This window comes from Triturus cristatus, chromosome 12 (genome assembly GCF_964204655.1).
Source record: "Triturus cristatus chromosome 12, aTriCri1.1, whole genome shotgun sequence".
Lineage (NCBI taxonomy): Eukaryota > Metazoa > Chordata > Amphibia > Caudata > Salamandridae > Triturus > Triturus cristatus.
This window is the reverse complement of record NC_140595.1, coordinates 277,434,321-277,454,591: the sequence shown is the minus strand read 5'-3', so window position 1 is coordinate 277,454,591 and position 20,271 is coordinate 277,434,321. Positions and strand designations below refer to the sequence as shown.

General features: G+C 44.6%; 1 protein-coding gene and 1 long non-coding RNA gene across 7 annotated transcripts in view; one reads left to right on the top strand and one right to left on the bottom strand.

The window, feature by feature from the left end:
* Positions 1–20,271, bottom strand: part of NR1I3 (nuclear receptor subfamily 1 group I member 3) — an 858,363-nt gene that overhangs the window by 631,719 nt on the left and 206,373 nt on the right. The window contains exon 1 of one of the 6 annotated variants that reach the window (XM_085638656.1): positions 16,731–16,849. The exons of 1 other annotated variant lie outside the window; for it this stretch is intronic. The gene's annotated coding sequence lies outside the window, so the exon portion shown is untranslated. Of the gene's footprint in view, positions 1–316; positions 605–16,730; positions 16,850–20,271 lie in introns of those variants that run through there. 4 more of the 6 variants (XM_085638661.1, XM_085638658.1, XM_085638657.1 and 1 more) reach the window with 4 other exon arrangements.
* Positions 668–20,271, top strand: part of LOC146775853 (uncharacterized) — a 42,584-nt gene continuing 22,980 nt past the window's right edge. Inside the window, exons 1-2 of the long non-coding RNA XR_014972229.1 lie at positions 668–924; positions 20,091–20,268. This is a non-coding gene — a long non-coding RNA (uncharacterized LOC146775853). The remainder of the gene's footprint in view (positions 925–20,090; positions 20,269–20,271) is intronic.

Below are 20,271 nucleotides of genomic sequence, written 5' to 3'. Positions count from 1 at the left end.
ACTTGTAGACCTGTTCATCACGTTCTGAAATCAAGACCTCAAGTCTCAAAATGCAAAGCAAATGTAGACTGCATATGACATGACACTAGTTCATGCACCTGGGAATTTTAGACGGCTTCTAGCGCATTGATACCCACAAGAGAATAGACTGGAGATGGTGCTGCTCGTGACGACGCTCAATTCCCGTCGCAGCGCTACGTATAATACCAACCATGAACGGTACCTGTCCGATTTAAAGAAACACGTGAAAAACTGCAATAACACTACACAATGGTGAAGACCACAGCACAGTGAGAGTCGGTAGCTTCCCCCTTACCTAGCTGTTAAGGGTCCCAGCAGAATCACGATCCTTCCTGGTTTGAGGACTTGAAGTAGCCACGTTGTTTGTTGTTTTCAAAAGTGGATGGCCACAGAGGTATACTCCCAGAACGGAGTTCCGGACAGGGGAGGTTAGAGTGTGTGAGTTAAGGAGAAGCCCCGCCCCTTAGACCGTCCCAGGGAAGCAGCTGAGGAGAACGGAGGCGCGAGGACAGAGGGGTGGATGCAGAGGTGTAAATAGACTCCTGTCCCGGCTGTACTCGCCACCAAGAGAAAGAAGTAAGGGACAGGGCACGGGGGAGGTCAGGAGGTAAACTCCGCCCACTCCCGCAGGGCTGTACTGTACTCAGTCACCTCCCAGTACAGCAGGAAGGAACGGTGTCCGAGCAATGTCCTCTCCGCGTGTCTGCCTTTACCTCTGCCCTAGTTCCTTGCCAGCCTTCAGTCCAGAGGAGACCAAACACGTTTCTAAGAATTCTCCCCGCATGCCCCATGAATGAAGACGAACTGGTCTGGGTCTGGCTCCGCGCAAGGTGCAACCGTGCAAACCCAGGCCTCTGTTTCACAACCACGCCCAACTACCTGAGTTACAACACTAGCCCAAAGGTAAGTTACGAAACAAATCTAAAGTCCAACAGCAACCAGGTGCATTGAGGGAGTTGTAGTTTTCCCCTTCATTTATTTTGGAAGCTTCGTGAATAGATTTTAGAGCAAGCACAGAATAAACGGGCAGGTACTGTTAGGGTTGTCGTAAGCTCTGTTCTCTCTTTAAGTAGGTCCGGCCTGGCACTTGTTAGGATCACTTCACTACCACACGGCCCTAAAGTTTCCCAGATTCACGAGTACGTCGTCAAACACCGTCTGGTTTTTGGATGAGTTGTTCAGGGCCGGCTTTAGCACTGGTGGCGCCCTGTGCGACAATGTTTGTTGGTACCCCCCATAGACTCCCTCACTACCACCCTTCAACAGTGTCCCCTCAAGTCTCCATAGCCACTCTCTCTCAGATGTATTTAATTAGTTTATATAGCACCTCCTATGCCAGTGTAGGGTGTCTGAGCACTTTACATCACACACAAATTACACAGAGAAAATCAATCATAGGTGTGTAAATCAGTGAATAGAAAATGTTACATAAGCCAGAAGACTACAAGGTGAGTCGCATGTCCTCCATACTGGTAGACAGTATCGTTTAAGAGTGCTTGGTCTAGAGAAGCACAGACTCAGAATTTAAAACATAACCCCATGGTTTGGAGTCACATGTAATAATAAGGATTGTTTTTTAACCGAAATAAACACTCTTAGAAACATTAGAATAATGAAATACAGAGATAAAAAATATAATGCTTTAATCTATACCTTGCAGTTTGCATGCAGCTCTTTGACAGTTATTAGCTCACTGTTCCATGTTAGGATTTTAACATCTACACTGATAGTAACAAAAGGATCAAAAAGCACTGACCGTTTTAAACTATATGCACTTTGTGATCTGCATGGTACACGTTCTTTGCAGCAGGCATATTAACCCTCTGTGCTACCATAAAATGAGAAAAATTTCCACTAGACAAAACTCCTTCTCTCTCCAGGAAGAACATTAATCACAGTACTTATGTTGACATTTTAATGTTGTATGAAAATTGGCGGAGGCCGGCAATGCAGCAGCAGGCGCTTTTAAAACTATAAAATACTTCCAAACAGGGCGCCCCCTCCAAGAGTCAGCACCCGGTGCGGTGGCACCGGTCGCACCGCCCTAGAGCCGGCCCTCGGATCTTCTGACTTATATTTCAATGCCTCCATAAAACCACCTCGGTGCATTTAATGGGACAGTACCAACATCTTGCAACAGTGGTGCAATATCTTTAAGGAGACGGCATCAAAACCTCATGGTAGGTCTGTTGTGCTTTCATTAGAATAATACTGGGGCTTCTGACAAGAGCTGGAACACTTAAAGTGCGCAGCACCATCGTGTTGTTACTTTTATCCTTAATTTGAAGAAAACAAATTTAAGACAGACTTTAAATCAAATCTTATGCCTGGTATGATAAACTGATCATTCTAAAAATAAATGCTTACATGAGAGAAATATTCTAAAATGTATACAATGAGCACTTTTTGGAAAACAGGCACAGTTTTCAGTTTAGTTTCAATATTCATAATTGCGGTGTGCAGTTCGTGGCAGTTCAAAAGCAGTTCATGTACCCACTAGCACAGAGAGATACCCCAAGGTTCCAATTCCTTGGACGAGTATGCTAACCAGTCCCGGATTTTACCTTGACTTCTCTAATTTCCATTGCTCAAATCAGGAATAAAAAGGGCTACAGACAATACAAAACTTCATGAAAGAAATCTGGATTTAATTAGCTGCTGCTCTTTCAGGGAGCGGATAAACTCTGGAGTTCGTTACAGAAGTACAGCGAGGAAGCAGCTGTGCGAATGTCCTTCATGCAGCGGTCACGTTTAGAAGTGACCGCAGCGGTGTATGCAGGGCCACTGGAATGATGCAGAAGTGGAGGAACACAGTTGTGCGGCAGATAGATTGTTTTTCAGTTCAACATACATTGATACAAGCAGAAGTCTGAAGCTATACAGAATGCAACATTTTTTAATCAATAAAAAAGTATACATTTTCACCAGATCTTATTGAAAATGTTATAACTAACACGTTGTAGCTCCGGAGAGGACTCCGCCTGTTATGAGGGGCGGGCTCCAGTGAGCGCCGCTAGAAACCATCGCCGGCAGGGGGGCGGTACCCTGGTCTCCCCGGCTTGGGTGGCAGCGGTGGCTCCTGGACCGCGGGGCGCATTGAGTTGCAAGGCGGAGCTCTTGAATTTTTTGGACACGTCACTCATTGGGACCGCAGCAGAATGAATGAGGGACTGTGATGCAGTAGTTGGCGGCCAATGGCGCAGGCCCGGCTACAGGAATTTTTTGTTGGGTGGGCCAAGGATGCATTCGGGTGGGCCACTGCGGGGCCAATTTGACACTTGTATGTCTAGCCAGGCCTGCTTCAGGGCCCTCGTTTATCTCTCCTTAGTCTTATAAGGGTCCAGTTAAACACATTTCTTTTCTTTCCAAATCTCTTTCTAAATGTTATCACTCTCAAAAAATTTTTTTCCCCATGTAATGTCCCTTTGATGGCAAGAGGAGGTTTCTGAGATGGGAGTATCAGGCAAGTGACACTTCTCGGGCTCTCCCTCATTACCTACTCCTCTGATTCCCTCACTGCCACCCTCCACCAGCGCCCCTCATCTCTCGATAGCCCCCCCTATTGACCTCCACCTCAGATTCCCTCACTGCCATCCTCCACCAGCGTCCCTCATCTCTCCGTAGCCCCCCCTATTGACCTCCTCCTCTGATTCCCTCACTGCCACCCTCCACCATGAAATGAAATGAAATCTAATTTATAACGCGCTACTTAGCCCAGTGGGCGTCAAGGCGCCTAACCAAAAATACTAGTTAAATCAGACTAAAATAGAAATTGCTTACTAATAGGCTTTAGTAAAGTACCACGTTTTGAGTGCTTTTTTAAAGAGGGTTATGGAAGGTTGGGCCTTAATCTCTAAGGGGAGGGCATTCCATAACCGGGGAGCCACAATGGAGAAGGCCCTACTTCCCCATCTGACTTTCTTAAAACGGGGAACTACTAGGAGGTTCATCTCTGAGGAACGAAGACACCTGCTAGGAATATAGCAGGTTAAAAGAGAGCCCAAAGCGTTAGGGGGTGCAGCCCTTAAAGCTCCAAACACCAGGATTAGAAGTTTAAAAGAAATCCTATACTGGATTGGGAGCCAATGCAGGCTTTTCCTAGCTAAGGTGGCCAATGAGGCAGCAGGAGCAGCTAGAACAAATCTGGCTGCAGCATTTTGTACAACCTGGAGGCGATGGATAAGACCCCTGTTGATGTCTGCATACAGAGTGTTGCAATAATCCAATCGTGACCCAACCAACGCAACCACCGTCTGTCTACGTGACTGGGGGGAGAGATAGTGAACGATTCTCCTAAGAATCTTAATAAACCCCCAGCAAGTAGCCACCGTTCTGTTCACCTGGAGAGTCATAGACAATGAGGTGTCAAATATGATGCCCAGATTCCTGGCAGAGTGGAATGGAGTAGGGCAAGATCCCAGCGAAGGGGGCCACCACTCGTTAGACCAGCAATCCTGATTGTTGCCAAAAATCAGGACCTCGGTTTTGTCACCGTTCAACTTTAGGGAGTTTTGAATCATCCATTCGGAGACTGCTTGCATGCAGTTTCTAAAGTTGGTCGCTGATGTATTAACCGAGTGGGCCAGGGACACCATGATTTGGGTGTCATCGGCGTATGACACAACCTCCACCCCCTGCGATTTCACAAGCCTTGCCAGAGGGGCCACATAGATGTTGAACAGGGTCGGACTCAAGGCCGACCCCTGTGGAACCCCGCATTGCTTTAGCAGGGGAGAGAAACTCACCAAGCATGACCCTTTGCTCTCTTTGATCTAAAAAAGAGGACAGGAGCTTCAAGGCCGAGCCCGCTACTCCTAACTCCCTCAGACGTGATGTTAAAGTCGAGGGAGACAGGGTATCAAATGCTGCCGTAAGATCCAGAAGGACCAAGAGAGTGGTCTGGCCTTGGTCTACCTTCATTCGGATGTTATTCACCACCATAGTAAGTGCCGATTCGGTGCTATGGCATCTCCTGAATCCATGCTGGGAATCATCCAAATATCCAGAAGAATCTAGAAAAGCCGACAGATGGAAATTCAGGTGGGATTCTAGCATTTTAGCTGGAGCAGGAAGCAAAGATATAGGGCGGAAGTTTTTGAGCATTTCTGGGTCCAGAGTGGGCTTTTTAAGCAGAGGCTTCACTATCGCCTTCTTCCAGGCTGCCGGAAAGACACCCTGTGTTAAGGCACCATTCATCACCTCCATCAAGGGGGGTAATAGGGTATCCCGACATGCTTTCAACACTTTCAAAGGACAGGGGTCAAGAGGAGAGCCAGATTTTATTCTATTCAACAAAAGATCCAACTCCTCAGAAGAGAGCAGCGGAAAAGAGGACAGGATCTTAGAGGGATCTCTAGTCCAAGTTTCCAGTTTTGCAAGGGACAGGGAAGAATGAGAACCCAGAATACTCCTCTGAGCTTCCAAGGCAAGATACATGTCCTCGATCTTATTATAAAAGAAATCTGAGATTTTATTACAGAGCTCCTGAGACCCTACCACTGGATCAGGCATTTGGAGAGAGCAAATGGAGTCCACAATTTTAAATAGTTCCCTAGATGAAGTAAGGGAAGAGGTAAGTTTAGAAAAAAACTCCTGCTTTTCCTTAATTATCCTAGCATTGTATTCTCGCAACAGGCGCCTGTGTGCCTCACCTTCAATGGGATCCCATAGTTTTCGCCATCTTCTCTCCGGTCTCCTACAGCTCTGCCTCAGGAGCCTTAATGGCTCAGAGAACCAAGGAGCAGAGGGATTACGCCTTGCTGAATACCGAAAAGAGGCGGGGGCTAGCACATCTACCGCTCTAGTGATGGAATTAGCGAGTTCTTGTGCAGCCTCCCCGACTTCCCCAAAGGAAGAATACAACCTAGCCCCTATAAAAGGAGAGAGGGATTCATTAGTAATATTCCTAAAACTCCTTTTGGGTTGTCTATTACAGGCATTCGGCTTAGGCGCACTTACAGGGGAGGAAGCTAGTCCTAAGGGTACTGCCAAATGGTCAGACCAGACCAAACGTAAAGGGGAACCAACCGACAATCTCGGGTCGCTGGAAAATACCCCATCTAGAATATGGCCGGCATGATGGGTTGGACTACTAACCAATTGGGTGAGGCCACATGCGTCCAGCGAGTCTAACAAGGAAAGCGTATCATTAGAACCCATGTCATCTAAATGGAAATTTAGATCCCCCAGTATAGTAAGAAAAGGCTTACCAAAATAGGGCTCTAAAATTCTAAAGAGCTCACCACTAAAATCGGATCTAGGTCCAGGGGGTCTATAGATGGGAATGCCTGTAAAAGATAGGGATGGAGAACAAGAGATAGAAAAATACAAGGCCTCAAAAGAATCCGAGGGCTCGGACAAGGCTTTGATACTACAGATAAGAGAAGTTTTATAAAGGATTGCCAGCCCGCCCCCTCTACATCTAGTTCTATCAAGTCTATGGAGTGCATAGCCTTCAGGAATGGCCATCAGCAAATCATGACCAGAAGAATCCGAAGCCCACGTTTCTGTAACAAACACCCATGAGGGATTCCTAACAGTCACAAAGTCGTTGAAAGCGACATTGTTTTTGATCAATGATCTAGCGTTAATTAGGAACCCATTTCCTAGTTGTGAGCTATTGGGCAGAGCATAAGAGGTATGTATAATGTCATCGTCCGGTCCGGAGGGCAGCAGACTCACCTTACAAGTGTGACATGAGGTAGAGTATAAAAGCCCCTTGGGGGAAAATCGATGATGGCAGGCTAAAAAAGTGGACTTTAAAGCGAGCAAATCCTGCAAAGAATAAGAACACTTTACCTGTCCCATCGAATGCCGGTCATCTCTTACCGGCACGACCTGCAGCACGTCCTCAGCGCGGACGGACGCAGACGGGCTGAACTCTGGCGTAACTCCGGCGGCAATCCGGCGACCCCGCTGCGCGATACCGCTGCGCGTCAACATGACCCCCTTATGTAGCCGTCTAGCGTCCTTGTGACGACTAGAACGTCGGAACCACAAGATGGCGCCGCCAGGCGTCCCAATCTACACCCAGTACGCACCCAATATGGCCGCCAAGAAAAAACCCCAGCGTCTCCGTGACAAGGGCCCGCCAAACAGCGGTGGAATCCAAACTTTTATAGTGCAGGTAAGGGGGCTCCCAATTAAAATCAGGGGGGAAGAAAAAACAAATTAAAGCAAATACAAAACGGGGCAGATTAAAAGCCAATAATAAGCGGTAGAGCGAACAGCGCTATCCGAGACGCGCTCAGCACGCTCTAGACTAGCAAGACCAGTGCCCCTCATCTCTCGATAGCCCCCCCCATTGACCTTCTCCTCTGATTTCCCCACTGCCACCCTCCACCAGCACCCCTCATCTCTCTGTAGCCTCCCCACCCATTGACCTCCTTCTCGGACTCCTTCACTACCACCCATCTCCAGTGCCCCTCATCACTCCGTGTCCCCTCCCCCTATTGACCTCCTCCTCGGATTCCCTCACTGCCACCCTCCACCAGCGCTCCTCATCTCTCTGTAGCCTCCCCACCCATTGACCTCCTTCTCGGACTCCTTCACTACCACCCATCTCCAGTGCCCCCCATCACTCCGTGGCCCCTCGTCCTATTGACCTCCTCCTCGGATTCCCTCACTGCCACCCTCCACCAGCGCCCCTCATCTCTCTGTAGCCTCCCCACCCATTGACCTCCTTCTCGGACTCCTTCACTACCACCCATCTCCAGTGCCCCTCATCACTCCGTAGCCCCTCCCCCTATTGACCTCCTCCTCAGATTCCCTCACTGCCACCCTCCACCAGTGCCCCTCATCTCTCCGTAGCCCCTCTCTCATATGCATTTCATTTGGTGTATAGCGCTACTCATATCAGTGTAGGGTGTCACAGTACTTTACATCATGCACACATTATGCAGAGACAATCAATCATGCAAGTATGTAAATCAATTTACAGGGAATGTCACGTAAGCCAATGAGGATTACAATGTGTAGGAATCACGTGTCATCCATACTGTTGGGCAGTATATTTTAAGAGGGTTTGGTCTGGAGAAGCACAAACTCAGGATTTAAAGCATATCCCAGTGGTTAGGGGTCGGCGTTATTGATAAACATGTTTATCTGCTCAACCAAACTCTTTCTAGCAACATTAGAATAGTGAAAGACTGGGGAAGTTCTAACTATATTACAACACAAAAAAAATTATAAGTTCTAACTATATCATTCAGGTTTGCATGCAGCTCTTTGATGGCAGTTCATAGGTCACTGTCCTATGTTAGGATTGTAATTTCTGTACTGCAAGTAACACAAGAATCTCTGTGACAAAGGCAGTAACCCACTGAGCTACCCACATAAAATACAGTTCATCTGCATTTCAAAACCACCAACAGACAAAGGATTGGCAGGATCATTAATCACCAGTTATCTGGACATTTTTATTGTTGTCTTACATCCGTGGCAGAGGCCTTGATAATGATAAAAACTGTTTAAATAACGCATACAGGAAGTATGTGTCTTGCTGGGCCTATCCTGATGATTTTAAAAAGAAGAACAAATAGCCAGACATTCTTTCACCTGCTGGGTTCCTGCTCACTGCCTGGTCTGATAAGCAGCTGCAGGGGCCAGGAAAGGTGAATCCAGAAAAGCAAACTTTTTTTCTCCAGCATATAGAAAAGGAAATATCCACACAGCAGAATGGTTAAGGTTACCCGGTTCCAAAGAGAGGATTTTTTCCCTTTGCAATGCCCCTATTTTACCTCAATGAGTGGGTGGGGCCACAGCCCACCTTTCTAAAAGGAGACGCGTGATTAGGGGTCCTGTGAGAGAGAGCCCAGGCCCAATCAGGCAACTCCCAGAATAGGAAGAAAGAAACAAAGTTCGGAGGAACGTTTTAAATGAAAGACGCCATTTTCTACTGGCCTTCGTTCCATCACTGTCAGGGCCCAGGCCCCTGTTTGGTTGGGCCAGCCTCATGTTTGGGTGGGTCTGGCCCACCGGGCCCACCCGCTAGAACCAGGCCTGCAATGGCGGTGTAAGACTGAATACTACAATCCTGGAGAACTGAGGCCCACACTGAGGACGCCAGAGTCGGTGCAAGACCGATACCTGCCATCTTGGAGGGCAGATCTGGGAGGGCAGAGTGGCGTAACGCAGGCCCCCGCAGCCCCTATATTGCCCTGGGGGTGCCAGGGGCTAAGCTCAAAGGGGCCCCCTCAGCACAATACTTTGGCTGGAGAGCTCCTGATGGAATCTGGAGGGGCCCCTTCACGTACCTTGCAGGGGGGCCCGCTCAAGTTTCGTTGCTCCAGTGCAGAGACCCACGAATGGGAGCCACCAGTGGTGTAACATGGGAGGGCAGAGGGCCTGAGCTCGTAACAAAAGGTGAGCAGCGCGGGCAGCTTACTAACCAACATCGCCTGCAGATGAGGCCTGGGGATGGTGTCTACACCTGGAGGGCCCATAAATACGAGATAACCCCAGCTTGAAGTTTGGTGAAAGCCGTAGAAGCTGAGCAGAGACCCCGCTAAGTGCATATTTGTGACAATATACCTGCGGAGAATCGCGCTGAGAAGGGAATTGGAGTGTCCCTCCTCACACTTATGCATTGGAGCACTGTGGGCACCGTGCAAGATTTAGGAAACTGAGACACTGGGCACCCAGACAGCCCCTAGTGTACGAAACATTTATCCGGATTACACCCGGTGCGCCCCTAGGATACCCGATAGCTCGATGGCCAGCAAAAATGGTGAAAGAGAAAGGGAACCGAGCAGCTCAAGCCAATAAAATCCTAAATTATGCGCATCCCATTCCTTCAGATCTTGGAGCACAAGAGACAACCCTGACTGAACACGCTGAGGGCCTGCAGCATATTGCAGAACAGGCCCCCTCCATAGCGGATGTGCTGGTGGTGAGCCACACCACACGAGACAGGATGATGCACAAAATAGATTCCGTCACCATTGAGGTCAACTTGCTCTGCTGTGATTTACACAAAGTCTCTGACAGGGTGACCACTACAGCACAAATGGTGGACACCTTGCAGGCAGAGGTCCATACTTTAAAATACACTGTGCTTGATCTCCAAAAGTCAGTGCTGCGATTGGATGACAGAGCAAAAGACTCTGAAGGGAGATCATGCAGGGATAACCCACGCTTTGTCGGTTTTTCTGAGAAAGCGGAAGATCCATCCGCCAAATTATTCCTTGAGGACTGGATCACTTCTACTTTGGCCCCCATGAAGCATTTAAAGTTTTTTTACTGTTGAGCAGGCACATAGCACGCTTGTTCCTCCACCCAAACCTGGTGCGCTACCGAGAGCCATTATAGCCTGGATTTTCAACTTCCGAGACCCGGACTCCATCTTGCAGGCTACTTGCGCATGCAGTCCTTTGTTGTTTGACGGGCACCAGATCCCAATCTACCCAGACTACACACAAGATATGCAAGATCAGCGAAAAACTTTCCTAATGGTAAAACAACGTCTCCGGGACCTAAATCTTAAATACAGCCTCCTCTTCCTGGCCAAATTGAGGGTCGAAAGCAATCGGAAACCGCTGTTCTTCTTTTCAAGTAGTGAAAGTGAGTGACTGGTTGGATTCCCGGGGACACCCAGGGGCATGCTTGGTACCTTCAATGGATTTTCCCCAACCAACTGGATCAAGCAGGCCGCCCAGGAATCGGAAAAAGCAGAACCCCCCTGGCAGTCCAGTAATGAGATTCGAAGACCCAGGCGAATCCGAGTATGCCTTGATGTAACTCTGCAAACCTCGGACACTGTCCCTAACTCTAGGGACTCATTCCCTGCCTAGCTGATGGACCAAGACCCAAACGAGGATACTGGCATTTAAAGTGCACGACCCCTGATGGGGAAGGGACATAAATACTGGGCCCAGATAAGTGTAATGCTGTTTATTTGAGATGGATGATGGAATGCAGAGGCTACCACATGGCGGGTGCATGCAAAAGGTGCTGTATGGGAATTGTGTTCCTCTAAATCCAAGCAAAGTGAAATTGATGGGAGTCTACCCCCCCTGAGGCTAGCACCTGGTTGGGGAGCTAGAGGCTTGACCTCGCACCCCACCAGCTGACCAGCCACTAGCGCATCACAGTGTTTGGTGGCAGTTGTAAAATGAGCAATACTGAAACTATGGAGATTTGGGAAATTAAAATAGACCCCATGAGTTTATGGTTCCTTGTTATTCTTTGTTCTGGGTTTTGTTGGTTGATGGGGCGACATCTGCACATCCTGATGTTGTCTCTTTTAATACCTGGAGGGGGTGGAGATATTGCCCAAGGGGAGAGGGGACTGTCCATGTTATGGTTTGGTTGGGGTTAATGCCCCCTCTTCCATGTCGGGTGGAAGAGTCTGAAGTGATGCAAGGGTTTCAATGGCCGCAAGAGTTGCCTGGGGAAATGTAGCAAAGAAGCGGCAAAGAGAATCTATTATGTGTTCTATGGCAGCCCCCATGACAAAGTTGATTAGTTGACAAAGAAGTGACAGCCTTAGCTCTGTCAAGACTGGATTACGGAAATGGTTTATATGCCGGAGCTACGAAAAAAATCATAGCTAAACTACAACGCCTACAAAACGCAGCAGCCAGATTGGTTTTAGGCATACCTAAGTTTGAACCAATCAGTCACAAACTAAAAACCCTGCATTGGCTGCCAATTGAAAAAAGGGTGAAATTTAAATCTATCTCTCTGCCTGACCTACAAGGCACTTCAGGGAATAGCATCACAATTTCTAAGATCTCATTAAAAAATATATGAACCAACGAGACATCTCAGATCCGGCCAATTAAAACTAATTAGTGTCCCCAGATTCAGGCGAGCTAACTGGGGTGGAAGAAGCTTCCTTGTACATGCAGCACGAACCTGGAATCAGCTGCCTCTTGCCATAAAAACTTGCCCATCTCTGAAATCCTTCAGGAAGGAAGTAAAAACCTGGCTATTCTCTGCATAACTCTAGAATCCGTTCCTATGAGATGAGGATCTGTCATAGCGCCAAGACGCCCACGGGCATTTGCGCGCTCTATAAGTTGAGAAATCAAATCAAATCAATTACTGGGAATGTCTGCAGCATTGCTGCATTTCATAATTTGTTGAATAGCAGCAGCCAGAAGTGAATCTATTATATGAAAATCCTTGGATTGAGTAGTCCAAAAGTCAGAAATACTACCTAGAAACATGTTAGGGTTCACAGGAATCACAAGGCCACTTATGCCAGAAAAGAGGCTTATTTCAACCTGGAGTCCATAATGGAAATTACAAAAACAAATGTCCAGCGTCCCCTTAAGGAGTCTTGGCTGTTCCTTGTGGCTTTGGCTTTTCTCCAGCGTCTCAGTCGGCCCAGTCAGGAGAGAAGGTCCCAAAATAAAGAAAAGAAAATGGAAATCAGCCAACGCGCAAATACATTAATGAGGGAGAGGGAGTGAGGGAGACAACACACCCGTCCGCTTGGGCTGAAAGGGTAAGAGAGACCGCCACCATCAGTGCAGAGTAACCCTGGCTTTTGTTATGTTAGGGCATTCACAGAGGTTTTCCTTTCTCTTTACCCCGGGGCACTACTCCTGCCCACCACCCACTCCCCACTTGCGGCTGGGTGATTCACGGGGTCGTTGGCCTCCTGGCTTTCGTCCGTAGCCTTCACTATCGGTATCTCGAGTTCTCAGATCGAGTGTACTCCTCGCCCGTCCTCGCAGCTGCTGTGGGTTCTCCCTCATCTCTGTCTCGTCAACCTCTGCATCTCGGATCCTTTCGATCGCGGCTCCTTCCTCGGTGTCCTCTCTTTCCTCTGGTGTAGCGTACGTCCAGTTCAAGGGGGCGTGACTTATGAACTCCACAGCTTCCGGGTCTGGGAAATTAAAGGTCATCTAGTACCTCGCCAGCGTATTGACAAGGGTCCCAGGGGCTGGAATGAAAGCAGAGGAGTGGACCAGTGAGGTAAGGTCTCTTCTTCTTCCATGGGATCAGGGATATCGGGAGGCATATCCTGACAACATTTTTTATTAAAAATTAAATGGGGCTTGTGTCTTTAAAATAGTATTTATCTGTTGCCAAGCCATCAACCAAAATTCATAAATCGGAGGACATTCAAAGAGCATATGTTTAAGATCTGTTGGGGGTTGAGAACAAGACCAACAGTTAAAAGGTACAGCAGAATCTATTTTATGTAACGTAACAGGGGTGATCAAAAGGCAGTTATAAATAAAAAAAATAAAGTTTGAGTTGCATTAGCCACTCTAGATAATTTCCTTATTGTAACTCAAATTACTTTCCAAATTGGGATGGAAAAAGTAATCAACAGATCGAGTTCCCATATATTTTCTACCTCTGTTTTATCTCTTATGTTCCTGAACAAGTGTAAGATGTTTATATTGTAGGGATGCAGAAGGCAATATATCCAATAAGTTATGAATAGGAGGCGGTAAGGGAGAGGTTGCCTGAAGAGAGCATTTGTTATAAGAGGATTAAGTTGCCGAGATAAGCAAGCGTTATTTGACTTCATATAAATCTGGAAAGGAGAAAAGCAACTGTACTACTGGAAATGGCAAGCAGGCACCATCTTGAAAGAACTGATGAATCCATTTAAAACCTCTAGAGTACCAATCCTTCCAGAAAATTATCCGATTATGTAATTTACTAGAGGTATTAGACCAAATTGATGAGTTTAAAAATTGATCTTTAGGAGTTTTATAAGAAATAAAAATGGGAGATAAAAATATGCATGTTTTTCAAGGTCTGTCCGTAAAGGAAAAAGTGTAGAATCATTTTCAAGACAAATGGCTAAGTGATATTTATGGAAATCTGCAAAGTTAACTCCCCCATATGTTTTTGTTTTTTTAAGTTTAAGAAGCGGAATCCTAGGTTTTTTATTGTTCCATAAAAAATTAGATAAAACAGAATATATCTTTTTATATTGAGACTATAGAACAATATAATAGGTACAAGCATCATTTTTATAGTGTTGAGGTGACCCCACCAGGATAAAAATAAAGGGTTCCAATGAGATTTATGTGCTAGAAAGACCGAGTGTAGCGTTTTCAAATTAAGAGCTATAGTATCTTTAACTGTATCAGAGAACCACAAACCTAGATATTTATTCTTATCTGGATTCCAATGAAAGGAAGACTAACTGAAATTAGCATGAAAACATAATTTATTTAGAGAAAGTATTTCACATTTGTCTCCATTTAACGTATAGCCCGAGACAGAAGCAAAATGATCTACTTTTAATAAAACTGCTGGTAAGGATGTTTATGGATGTGAGATAAAAAGCAAAATATCATCGGCATAGACAGAAAGTTTAAGCTGAGTGTTCCCATAAGCAAAACCTGTAATCTGTGGATTAGAACGAATCTGTATTAAAAATGGTTCCAAAGCAAGTATAAATAATAAAGGGGAGAGTGGACAACCTTGCCGAACACCTCTATGAAGAGGGAAAAAGGAGATATAGGGCCATTAACGAAAATAGATGATTTAGGTAAGGACTATAACAAAGAAACATAATTAATAAAATTAGGACCCAACCAGGAAAGCGTAGAGAAAATAAAAGACCAAATAACTCTATCAAATGCTTTTTCCGCGTCCAAAGAGATAGCTGCCATAGAAGATTTCTACGATTTGTATTTACTAAGCATATTAAAAAAGAGTTGAGTATTTTCCGAAATATGGCTACCTATGATAAAACCACATTGTTCTTTTCCAATTAATTGGGATAATTTATCCAAATGAACAGCTAATATTATTTGCAAAAAGTTTATAATCTAGGTTAATTAGAGAAATAGTATGATAATGTTTACACAATCTGTGCTCTTTATTATCTTTGGGAAGGAGACATATCAATGCCTCTTAAAAATAGTCACCTGATGTATGAGAGGATATAAAATAAAGGAAGAGTTGGTGTAATTTGGGAAACAGAAGTGAGGAAAAGTAAGAATAGAATTCAAAGGTGAAACTGTCAGGTCCGGGAGCTTTACCACGTTTAATAAAACGAATAGAATTAGAAATATCCTGGATTAAAATATCATTCTCCAATATGGAGAAATCGAAGTCATGGCGTGAAGGCAAAGGAATGGATGATAAATAATGAAGCAGATTTTGGGAATTAGACTGAGACTCTGGGGTATATAGGGCCTGATAAATTTTGTAAATTCCAAAAGAATATCCTCAATTTTATGTATATTTTGATAGTAGAGGTTAAAATAGAATCCATTTGTGTATGTTCTTTTTTGATTTTAAGGTATTGCAAGAAGTTTCCCTGCTTTATTTTGACCTCCATAATATTTTGCACTAGATTTGAGTAGATAAGTATTGGAACATTTTGTAGAGAGGGTATTAAACTCAAATTTAGCACACACTAGATCATTTAAGATACGTTACGAATGAGATTTATAAAAAGATTATTCTAATTGCTTAATGCATGAATTAAGTATTTATAGGAGGTAAACTTCCGTTTCTGGGTAAAAAAGTTAATAATATAATCTCTAGAAGTGGCTTTAAAAACATCCCAAATAATTTGAGGAGATAGGTCAGGGGATTCATTTTTCTTTTAAGAACGTGTAAGCAAATTGCTCAAAAGTACATGTAAATTGCAAATCTAGGACGAGAGAATTATTAAATCTCTACAGTCTATTTCCCTGAGAGGGTGGAAGGAGATCTAAATCCAAAGTGACTGGTGCGTGGTCGGATATCAAAGTGGATCTTATATCAGAATTAATGACATGTTGAGTAAGAGCGTTAGAAATAAACATATAATCTATCCGTGATTGGAAAAAGTGAGCAGGAGAAAAAAAGGTGTACTCATGACGTGTTGGATTGCGCAATCTCCATGCATCAATAAGAGATCGTTGGGATATTGTCGATCTGAACTGAGAAAGTATATGTGAAGGCAGAAATCTAGATTTGGAGTGTCTATCTATGATGGGTTGAGAAACCATAATGCAATCTCTACCAACAATCAAATAATCATCAGTATAAGCCATCAGTTTAGACAACACTCCTGGCCAAAAGGAACTATCCAGATTAGTAGGTGCATACAGATAAACAATAGTGAGTGGAATTTTATCAATAAGTAAGGAAAGTGAAACCCATCTACCTTCACAGTCAACATCTTGAGAGAGAGTTTGTATAGTAAGGTGCTTATGACATACATTAGCTACCCCATTACGTTTCCCTGAGCACGGAGAAGCAAAAACATTACCAACCCACTTTCTCTTAAGTTTAGTCTCTTTGAAATATGCATTTCTTGCAGTAGAACACTATCACCTTTTAAGTTGGCAATGTGAGATAAAACCCTTTGGCGCTTTATAGGAGAGCGCAAACCTTTAACATTCCCTGAGATAAATCTTAAAGCCATCTATAATACAATAATAAATTCAGAGAATACAAAACAGGCAGTAATAATTAACTTTCTATGAAAATAGTATAAAATAAAAACAAAAGATACTATTGTATAATCTTGGGAGTGTAACAACTTGTCAGAATAGATTGCATATGAGGCAAAAACTGAAATCAGAGAAAAAAAGATAAAAAGCAGAATAGAAGACAGGAAAATAGAAAAAGACGAGCTGATGAACAGAGGAAATTTAAAAAGGAGAACCAGAGCTAAACAACGACTTGATAAAGATCTTACGAGAAAAAAAAAGTTGAAAAAGGGGACAAACGTTATGAAGCAAAAAGGGGAGAGGGAGACAAAACCCATATATAAAATATAATAAATAACATACCAGAAAGAACACACAAAATTAGAGGTTATGGAGCCACATAAGTGGAACGGTACAACGACACGAGCTCTCGGAAACGGACATGGGAGGAGGGAGGTTTATCATCAAAAACGTAAAGGAGTCACATGTATGACATATGACAAGGGCAGTACCTGAGAAAAAGAAGGAGACACAAGTTATACAAATGTTAACAAAAACAATACAAAAACATACAACCAGGACTGTAATGCATACTAAGAAGAATTTACTGAAATAAGTTAAACAGTAGGTCTAGTAACTTCCATATCTTCCAGCCTACAATTGTCCAAAAATCATTGAAGAAGACCGGGATCTTCAGAGGTTGTGATCTTGTTCTTATAAGTGACTTTAAACAGGTATGGATGGATAAGACCGAATCTGGCATTGATGTCTCTCAGTGCTGGCCTCATGTCCAGAAATGTCTTCCATCTGTCCGCTGTTGCTTTGGCATGGGCTTTGGAAAAGAAAAGGGTAGAGCCGTGCCATGAGATTCTACCCTTGACCACTTACAGGACCTTCAACAAGTCTGTGGATTATAAAAAATACAAAATAACACCTCTTGGTTTATTCGATGAAGATGCAGACTGTGAAATGTGACCTAAACAATGAGCTCTTTGAATGTTCAATGTCGGAGATTCAGGAAGATTCAGTAGGTTTGGAAGAAATGATTGGAAAATTGAGAGAGGATTAGGGCCGTCAAGTCCCTCTACCAAGCCGTAAATACATAGACTATTGCGCCTGTTGCGATTTTCAAGGTTCTCAATCTGTTTTTGAAGATGCAAGATCTGAGATTGCATGGAATGGACTTGATTGGCAACGGAATGGAAAGATTATTGCGCCTGTTGCGATTTTCAAGGTTCTCAATCTGTTTTTGAATATGCAAGATCTGAGATTGCATGGAATGGACTTGATTGGCAACGGAATGGAAAGAGTCTATTTTATTTTTTTATTGAACAGTCCTACTCTCCATGTACGACCATTTATCATCCAGTTGTTGAAGCCGAATATTGGTCTCTTCCATATAAGGCTTAAGTGCCCGAACTTCCTCAAGGATTATTTCCATAGAGATTGAAGGAGGAGATATGTGGAAATTTAGCTTGCAAACTGAACATTATCTGCGCCATCTTGCCTCTCCCCAGCGCCACGCACAGCGAATGCACGGCCGCCATTTTAGGCACCCCACTCTCTCCCCACTCATTGTCAATCGCCAGCGCGGTCCCCTTGGCGCTGCGAGCATCCCCCGCGCGCTGGCCACCCCCGCTCTCTCATACAGGCCATAAACCCTCTCCTTCTGCGCGACCTTGCTACGGAACCACTTCCGACCGACATCCCATACATGGTCATGCCTCTCCTTTGATAACCCCCTTCCTCTGCGGCCCATTGTCTGAACTGGTCCCAGGCCATCACCTAGCCCTGCGGATGCAGTTTATTGCCCCTACTGTAAGGGAAACACCCCACATCAAAGGGATTACAGTAGATCAAAGCCCCTACCCCCTGAGACCCGACCGGTCACACACACCCCCGGGAATTGACGGAATACCCTGCTGCGCAATAGCCATCTCCTACTGTGGGTGGGGTGGGAACTTCTACTGTATCTATGTATGGGATCGGATCTGAACCGGGGCTTCAGGGGATATTCCCCCATGCATCAAGGGAATCTCAAGAATGTACTATGTGTAATAAAGCAATAAACCAGTGTATAAGAGACCAGGTCTCAGAGATGCAGTTAGAGCACCTCGTGACGATACCTTGCTGTCTGATCTGATGTGTTCTGCTCCGACGGAATAAAACTTTGTTTCCTGCCTTCCAGTCTCCGGCGCCTGCCTCTTTCATTGGTAAATTATCGAGTGGTATAAGAGGCGATTACCGCCGGGCAAATACTTGAAAGGTTATCGACTGAAACTGCCGCTACCATTTAACAGATATAGTTAGTAAAGGCGGGTCTTTTTTTAAACCCTTTTTCCAGATGAGAGGGCTGATGTGCCCGATAGTTTGGACGCAATTTTGGAACTAGGAAGTGGAATACTTGAAAGCAGGAGATTTGATACAGCACCTTGTTCTGAATCAGCCATGTTCTCTTGAAGAACGCAAAAAGGGTTGAATTCAACCACAGATGAAGAAGAACTGTTGACAGAACAATGAGCAGGTTTTGTTCTCCCCATACACAAGGTAGCATAAAAGGAACATGCAGCCAGAGTACTGAGGGAGCCTGACGAGGTGCACAGCTGAACAGCAAAAATAAATAGTATACACTTTATGCTGAGTATTACAGTCACAAGGAAGAAAAGGTGAGGCAATATTTAAAAAGCGCCAGAAGAAATCCAAAAATAATATAAGATATCTCAAGACCACTAAGGAGATATGAAAGAAGCAGCTCCATTGTAAAACATTATCATTGAGCATTAGATAACTAGCAGGAACTCCAAATTTGAGGCTTTTATGACTTAAAAAAACCCGTTGGTGTTCTTATTTGAAGAGAAAACATCCTCTCAGGATAAACAAGATGGTGGTCGCAATACCTGAGGGAAACGCGACAGTACAAAAGAATGCAAAATGCGGTATCCAGCTTACCGCAAGGTAGTTGTAAGGGAGGATGCTGGGTCCCAACTTCCCTCAACCACCTCCTTCGCCCAACAAAGTCAAGCAAAAAGAGGAGAAGGGGGGAAGAGGGGGAACAAAACAAGGAAAGGGAAAAGGAGTAGAATCCACTGGTCCGTCAGGTGTGGTGTCGCATATATTTCGTAATGGAGAAAGATACAATGATACATATGACTCTAGAACTACAAGACTGGTATACAGAACGTGTTGTAAATGTTGGAGAATACCTGTAGAATGATCTGCTGGTGGTTCAAGGAGATATGAACAACTAGAACTTGAGACTAACACAGTAATATCTAAAAAGTGAAAGTATACTTATTAAGCATTAGGACTTTGAAATTTAAGACCAACAATGATAAGTGTGAAACATACAAACCTTAACGGAGACAACCATTTAAATTCCTCAGACCCATAAAAATATATACATCCTGAAACACTAGGAAAAAAAGAAAAAACAAATTTTCCTATGCAGGAATAACAAGAGAAAAAATAAATGTGGCACAAAAAGGTGCTGGGTCGGAATGGGATAATTACTTAATTCAAGAATCAGTAAATAATAACATTATCTTCTTTTTTACAGCCAAAGAGAGAAAAAAATGCAGCAAAGCAGAGAATACACTCCACAATGCTGAAGGAGTGTAGAATCAGACAAGTATATTAGTCTCAGGACAAAGCGTAGATCTATATTGCCTCCTACCTTAACTAGGACTATGACTCTTTAAATACTTCTAAAAATCTTTTTTGCAGGCACAGCGGTAGGAAAAGTTGCCTGAAGAAAAGTAACTAGGCTGGCCGGCGAGGGCACGCCGACTCAGCAACTATGCCTCCGGAACAGGGGTGGCAACCCGGAAGCATGGAATCAGAAGACGTCAGTAGGGGAACGCAAGAAACGCTCCTGCTCTGCGACACGGACACGAGAATACAGGTG